Raw genomic sequence first — 8379 nt, forward strand, 5'->3', positions numbered from 1 at the left:
CCGATCATAAACCGCTGGCATATGTGTTCCGGACCAATTCATCGAAGTACGTGTCACGTGAACTCCGTCAGCTCGCTTATATCTCGGAGTTTACTACGGACATCGGCATGTGAAAGGTGCAGCCAACACCGCCGCTGACGCCCTCTTTCGTATAGTCGCGGTGGACACTCCATCTTCCACCGTCGACTGGGCCGCATTCTCTTCTGCCCAGCAGAATGACGATGAGCTCGCCGCTTTTCGAGCGAACCCTCGTTCTCTCCGATTACGGCTGGTGCCCCATCCTTGCTCGCCTGAGCCCTTGTGGTGCGATGTTTCAACGGACTTTCCTCGCCCTTTTGTTCCGGCTTCACTACGTCGCCCTATCTTCCATTCTCTCCAAAACATATGCCATCCAGGCATTCGGGCTACTCAGCGCCTTCTCACCCAGCGCTATCTTTGGCCCGGAATCAACGCTGATGTGCGTGCTTGGACGCGCCGGTGCCTACCCTGTCAGTCGACCAAGACCTGTCGACATACCAAGACACCTTCCCAAGCCTTTCTACCCCCTGGCCGTCGTTTCGACCATGTTCATCTCGACAACGTGGGCCCTCTACCCATCTCTCGAGGCTACCGCTATATCTTGACCATAGTCGACCACTTCACTCGCTGGCCAGAGGCAGTCCCCATTCCTGACATCACCGCAGAGACTGTTTCGCGCGCCTTCATTTCTGCGTGGGTATCTCGATTTGGTTGTCCTGGCACTGTGACAACCGACCGTGGACGCCAGTTTGAGTCCTCCCTGTTTGCTTCCCTTAATAATATTCTCGGCGCCAGGCATTTCCGTACCACTGCATATCACACGTGTGCTAACGGCATGGTGGAACGCCTTCACCGCCAAATGAAGGCCGCCCTCGCTGCCCGCCTCAATTGCGCCTCCTGGGTCGACTCCTTGCCCCTTGTGCTGCTTGGTCTAAGGGCCGTCATCCGAGAAGACTTACAATGCTCAGCTGCAGAGCTCGTGTATGGAAGTGCTTTGCGTCTTCCAGACGACTTCTTTACATCCCAGCAGCTTCCAGCCCAGCCCCAAGAATTCCTCCAATGCCTGCTGGACTGCGTTAAAGACCTCCGGCCTACTCCCCCACGTCCTTCCCGCCACCATACCATTTTCGTACACCCCGACCTGGCCACTTCGACCCACGTTTTTGTGCGCCGCGACGCTGTCCGAGCTCCTCTCACACCGGCTTACGACGGACCTTTCCGCGTTCTCCGCCGCACCCCGAAAACCGCCACCATCCTCCAAAACGGCCGCGAAGAGACCGTCAGTCTAGACCGCCTTAAACCGGCTTACATAGAGACCGCCCTGGAACTACTCCCAGCGCCGCCTGACCTAGTGCTAGAGTGCCATCACCGGCCCTCCGTCCGTTTCGACTTCCAGTCTAGGCGGGGGGCCCTGTAGCACCCTCTCTTGGGCGGCGCCGACAACCCGGCTAGCGCGCGCCACCCTGCGAAGAGAATAAAGACGGCACCTGGTCGTGGCTCGTGCAGCCACGGCTGGCAGTTCTGTTCTGGTGTCGGCTCGTAGCAGTGGTCTCGTTTCCATCGCTCCTGAGGCATTAAGCCTACAGGCCTTTGTTCCTGTGCGGGTAGTAGTGACTCGTGAGCTACTTCTATTAAATTTTTAAAACTTTTCTGCTGAACAACACTGTCGCTTCAACTTTCTCCATTCACCCCCTCCCCCCTCTGCTCCTTTATCCAGAACAAGGAACAGCCAACTCCCGACTGCTCTGTGACAAAGTACGGCCTCCCTCCTTTTCCTACCTAGACTGTGGTGCAGGCGGAATGCGACCACCTGGAGTTTTCATTCGCGAGAGTAATATGAGCGTGTCGACTGGGTTCGAGACCTTTTGGTTGGAAAACAAGTCTGGCAGAGAAGACGAGTTACAGGCTTCCGCAAATGGTCAATTTTTGGAAAAATGGCACAGAATTTCTTGAGAAGCGCTGACACCAGGTGGGGGGGGGGGGGGGGGGGTAGAGCTGTCACCGCTCAAAGCTTGATGAAAGCCGCGGAGTCCACCATGCGGCCCACACGTAGACGCTTTTCTTAGAACTGGATTGCTGTCACCTGTGCCTTGTCCGTGTTCCTCACGGAAGAATAACATTAGCCTATTAAATTTCCTCGCATCCGGTTTCTGGCGGCGGAGAGCTGCAGACATTAAGGACAATACTTTCAGAAGGCCTTGACGCTTGACTCGACCTGTAGTCGGGTTACCGGAATCAAGAGGGGGCTCTAGGGACAACAGGAAACACGCGCGTATTGAAATGGAAAACGCCAGGCACATGCGTGTGCTGTGCGATGTCAGTGCACGTTAAAGATCCCCAGGTGGTCGAAATTATTCCGGAGCCCTCCACTACGGCACCTATTCTTCCTTTTTTCTTTCACTCCCTCCTTTATCCCTTCCCTTACGGCGCGGTTCAGGTGTCCAACGATATATGAGACAGATACTGCGCCATTTCCTTTCCCCAAAACCAATTATTATTATTATCAGGCACATGCGATGAGGAAAACAGACCGTCGAGGTGTGGAAGGGCATAAAAAGTAGAGGCGCCTTCGGGCTACGTCGTCTGCCCATCTCGGCCTTCGTGTAACTTGGAAGGATGGCCGCGATAAATCTGCACCCTTCCTCGTGGCCTGCACTGAGTAAATTTTTTGTTTTAGAGAATAGCAAAGATGAAAACTTCACTTTCAAGTGCCTCCTTTGTTTGCCAAAACTGAAGCTGTTTAGCTGCGGAAAGTCCTCGAACTCCAACTTGAAAAAACATGTGAAGGTATGCTTGACTTTTGAATCCATCTTTTTAATTTTACTTTGTTTCCGGTGTTGAGTGTCAGTACTGATGCATTATTGGCGATATTGGCAGATTAGCAACACCCCAGCCCCTCTATTGGTATTTCAACCTGTGTAATGACTGCTTATTATTTTTTTAACAGAAACTGCACAGGCAAAGCCTCCCCGAGTTTGAGATGCTGGCAAAAAAAGGAGACTGTGCGAAGAACATTTGAGTCCGGAACAAAATTCGCCCAAGCGGATGACTCAAGGGAAACTGAACTTCATTCACTCAGTGACTCAAAAGCGGCTTGACGGGCTTGTTGAACAGTTTGTAATCAGTGCAGCGCAGCCCTTTTCGGTCGTAAAGGAACCATCATTTGTAAAGCTACACAAAGAAACAGCCCCAGAAAGAACAGTTCTTACACTTCCAATGCTCTTGACTCGTCTTTATGCGCGCCTCGAAACGATGAAAGGAAATTTACGCTGAATATTCCAAACTATCCTTCATGTGGCTGTCACCGCGGACTGTTGGACTCACTTTCACAGGAGAATCTTTTAGCTCTTGATAGTTGTTAAGAAACAAGTGCGTAGGATTAAGAGTTGTGCTGGTTGGTTAGTGTTCATCTCATCGTGTAAATAATACTCAGCGCGAAGGTTTAAATATAAACAGAAGAAGGAAGGCATGTATCGTGTCCCTTTCTAACCCTTCTCGCTCAGTATCGCTTCCATGGTGAAGAAATGTATATTTGGCGCATTAGTTGTTCCTCCGCGTTAGCCCAAACCAAGCCCACTTTCTAAATCGTGTTTTTTGCTACCTTGTTTAGTGTAATGTTTCATTAAAATATGGTTTTCAGGTGTTACCTTGGAGTGACAGCTCTATGGCTGGATCCGGAGACTTTAGACCGAAAGTTTGCCGCGTTAGCTTGTCGCCGAATGAAAGGGAGCGTAAACTATGAAAGCCTGGCCGCTACACTTGAAGAGGTGTTCAGTGAATTCGAGCTTCACGGAAAGTTCATCAAGGTGATAACGGACAGTGGATCGAACTTCTCGAAAGCGTTTAGGTAAGTTAAAGCATTTTCCCCCCTCTGTGAATTACTGAGTTCTGGTACAGATTGCTAAACATTGGCTTCGCGCTGCACAGGCTCTACGGTCAAGATGAAGGAGACGATTAAGGCGAGCAGAATTGCGAGCCCGTAATTTATGTCCGCTCATCGACCGCGTGGAGGAAGGCAAACACCGGCTTCCACCGCATCATCGGTGTTCTGCGCACACCATGAACCTAATTGCAAGTGTTGACGCAGCGAGGGCGGATTCTGTTGACGCGGATTACGCTAGGATAAAACAGTGTGTTCAGCAAGTGCCAGAAACTCCAGAATAAGCAAGGACAGTCGGCTCAAGCAGCTGACTTGATAAGACCCATTGCGGGATATACTTGCCGCACCCGAATGTTAAAAGATGGAATTCAACATTTAGGGCTGTGGACGCTATCAATACCTTGCAAGAGAAAGGGCGGGACTTGGAATTTATTTTCTCCAAGCTTGGAATACCCAGGCTGCAGAAGCCTGACGAGCCCAAGTTCATAGCGGAATACTGCAAGGTATGTAGCTCCCAGGTATAATTTCGGCGGCTTCTAATTCAACATCCGGTTTTTACACTGCAGGTCATGAAGCCCGTGTGCTGTGCCTTGGACGTCCTGCAAGGTAACAACTACAGCGGTTACCTACATCCGACGCTCGATGTTGTCATCAAAAAGAGCGAGCACGAGAAAATCTCGGGACTGCACTTCTGCGGGCCTCTAGCTCAGTGTGTCTTGGATGGCATCCGCAAGAGGTCAGTTTTTAACACACGTCGTAGGCTTATTAAGAAAAAATGGACTGCTTATATATTTCCACACTGCTCACATTCTGCAGGCGCCGCCATGCGGCCGAGCGGCTTGACTTGGCTCGTGACGGAGCGAGGAAGACGACGCTTCCGCTCCGGTGCGTGCTGCTAGTCTGCTTGGCCGTGCGATTAGAATCCCCTTTTCGAGTCGCACTACATTTGTTGGCGACAATATCTAAAAGTTGAAGCCGGTGAGAAGAGTTGCGCGCTCATGTTGTGGACATCATGCAAATATGATTCGCATATTCAAATGTTGTATATGTTCACATTTCCCCCTATTGCTCTTCTGTTTGTAACAAACGTATTTCGTGCGGTCGAGGATTATCACTTAATTTAACTTCATCTGCTGAAGGTAGTGCACGATATCGCAAGATACAGGGGGTGCCATTTACAAATGTTTATACCTATTCGACAACTTTCCAGTCACCTTGTTAATGAAAGCAACTTTGCTGAAGTGAGTTTTTGCTGACGCAGATTCAACACTGATATGAATCAGAAGGATCTGCTGGTTGCTGCTACCTTGCTGCCGAGGTTCAAGTTGTCCTGGATTGACGCTGAAGCGAAGCTAAATGCTGTCCTCGAGACCGTCGAAAGCGAGCTGCCGAGATTTTCATGTCTTCACGTCCAGACAGCGACCAGCCTCAGTTCCAGCACGACAGAGGATGACTTCTTCGGGAACTCCTTGACATCGTCGTCAAGTGAAGATGAATAACTTTCTCGATACCTTTTGGTGCCGCGTAACTTTGCGCTGAGTGGCCTGAAGGAAAACTTTCCACGCGTTCACCAGCTCTTCTTGAAAGTGAATACAGGAGTACCATCCAGTGCGTCCGTCGAGCGCCTATTTAGCGTAGGTGCGGACGTATTCACCAAAAGCGAAGCAAGCTGTCCGATGACAGCTTTGAAATGCAGCTGTAGCTTAAATTCAACAGCAAGTTGTAGTTATTGGAAAGTTGCCACTGTTTATCAACATTGTCTTCAAAATAAATTTTGCCTCTTTCTATCTGCAACTGCGGCTACGTTTCTGGTTATTGAGTTCCTGAGTGAGCGAGGCTGACCTGGAACACCTTATCATAAACACTAGCATTTCTGCGATAATTATACAGGTTCAAGTGAAAAAAAATTGTTTATGTACGCAAATATATTTTTTTCCGGAACTATGCCATGGATGCATTTCTTTATTGCTACACAATTTGCGCGAATATTTTGTTAGCAGAAGTGTAACAGAATTACTGTAAATTTCTTCAGTTCAGCTATGTTTTCTTTTGTGCACTTAGAATTATGTGAAATATGAGCTTTATAAAAATGTCTTGAGTTCTTGAAGATAAGGCGCCTTGATTAAAATTTATGACCATGGAGTAAAGGCAAAGTAACGTGCGATACTTTTTTTCGGTAACGGTAACGGTAACGCGTTACCTTTGATTTTTTTTTATTTATTTATTTTCAATACTGCAGGCCCCTTTACGGGGCCCTAGCAGGTGGGCATACACAACAGTTACAATGAGGCAAGAACTACATCACACAACACAAGGAAATTTCAAAATGCGGCAAGAACACATGCAAAGATAAATCTGGTAGAACAGTGGTTCATTTGCCTACCTGAGGACAAACTATGTACAATCGGCTCCAGACAAGGTTACCATATGAAGTGATCAAACACGGCTAACAGTGAACAACATGCACGTAGAAGCGAAAAAAAAAAAACCTTGGCGCTTAAGACAAGATACGTATATGTTGGAAACAATAATAATACTGAAGGATAGCGGTCAATTGAACCCAGGAAAACAAACTATGACTACGCAAGGGGTGATGCACTGATTAAGACGACAAGAAAGAACGGATGTGAAACGGATTATCAATACCCAGAGGCCCATGTGCATCACTGAGAGCGTTACTCTGCGGCAATACCGGCCTCGAGCCTTGTAGCGAACGTTGTTAAGGTCGGCGCATGAGTAATCGAGGCATCCAGTTTGTTCCATTCTCGGATGGCTACAGGAAAAAATGAATGTTTAAGTGCATCTGTGCGATAGGAATAATCAGTTAGAGTGAGCGCATGTTTGTGTCGTGTCGGTCGAGTCTGGGACGGGCAAATATATTTTGACACATTGATGTTATAATCGTTATGCAACAGTTGGTACAAAAATTTTAATCGCGCGTGCTTTGCTCTCATTGATAGCGTCGGGAGTCCTGAAATAGCTACAAGGTTCGATGGGGAGTCAGTACGCTTATATTTGTTATGGATGAACCGTAGTGCCTTTCTTTGTATTTTTTCTAGTTTTGCTATGTTAGTGGTTGTTTGCGGAAACCAAACAGTGTGAGCGTACTCTAAAATAGGTCTTATGAAAGTTTTGTATGCTAGGAGTTTAGTAGATGCTGGTGCGAGTCGGATGCATCTTCTCAAAAAAACAGTTTTCGTAAGGCTGCCGATGTTACATTAGCGATGTGTACGTCCCATCTAAAGTCAGAGGTTAGTGTAACACCAAGATACTTATGCTGGGAGACTTTCATGAGTGGCGTACCGTGAATGCTGTAAGGGAAAGATGAGGATACTTTTTTCCTGGTTACTGTCATGCACACTGATTTTTTAGAATTGACGGTCATCTGCCATCTATCACACCAATCCACCACAGCGTCAAGTGACTGGGAAAGCGCAATGTGGTCTTCCGGACTTTCTATTTTCCTGTAGATGATGCAGTCGTCTGCAAATAGCTTAATGTTACATTTAATCTGAGTGGTTATATCGTTAATATAGATAAGGAAGAGAAGTGGGCCAAGAACGGAGCCTTGCGGAACTCCCGAAGTGACCGCGGTTATTTTAGAAGGCATATTTTGAAAGATTACAAATTGAGAACGGTTAGATAGAAACTCTTTGATCCAACCCAGAACTTCCCCCCGCCCGATCATGCACTGCAGCTTTGCGATTAGTTTGTTATGGCACACGCAATCAAACGCTTTGGAAAAATCTAGTAGTAATATATCAGTTTGACTGCAGGTATCGATGCTGAGGGCCAAGTCATGAACGACTTCGATTAACTGAGTGATAGTCGACAGCCCTCGGCGGAAACCATGCTGGTCAGGTGATATCAACTTATTATGCTCTAGAAAATCTGTTAGATGTTTTGAGATTATGTGTTCGAAAACTTTACATGCTGTGCTAGTCAGTGAAATGGGCCTGAAGTTTGATACACTACTGATATCTCCTCCTTTATGGATCGGAATGATTTTCGCCAGCTTCCAGTCATCCGGTAGTTTTGACACAGCAAGTGATTTGCGGAATATTATGCCGAGATATTTGCTGCACCATTCGGCGTATCTTTTCAAAAATGCATTGGGTATGTTATCAGGCCCGCTGGCTTTCTTCGTATCGATGTTCAAGAGAAGATTGAAAATTCCGTCATCAGTTATGTTTATTTCTCTGATGTCTGAAGTTCGGGTGGTTGCCATCTGGGGAATAACGCCATTATCGGTGGTAAATACGGACTGAAAAAAGTCATTAAAGTAATTAGCCTTCGCACTGTTTTCCTCTGGTGTCTGTTCGTGTCCTGCTGTGTTTCTATTGCGGAAGTGGTTCCAGAACCTGTGTGGGCTATAAGTAAGGAAGTCAGGCAGCGTAACACTAAAGTAGTATTCCTTTGATTTCATCATTTTATCCTTGAAGATTTCAACTGCACTGGCTAATTTTTGTGTTCTGTCGGGG

At 47.4% G+C, this 8379-nt stretch overlaps 1 pseudogene; it reads left to right on the forward strand.

Annotated features, from left to right (window-relative positions):
* Positions 1–3737: 3737 nt before the first annotated feature.
* Positions 3738–5624, forward strand: LOC144108748 (uncharacterized; annotated as a pseudogene).
* The last annotated feature ends 2755 nt before the right edge of the window (positions 5625–8379 follow it).

The sequence above is a fragment of the Amblyomma americanum genome, chromosome 10 (assembly GCF_052857255.1).
Source record: "Amblyomma americanum isolate KBUSLIRL-KWMA chromosome 10, ASM5285725v1, whole genome shotgun sequence".
In the NCBI taxonomy this organism is placed as follows: domain Eukaryota; kingdom Metazoa; phylum Arthropoda; class Arachnida; order Ixodida; family Ixodidae; genus Amblyomma; species Amblyomma americanum.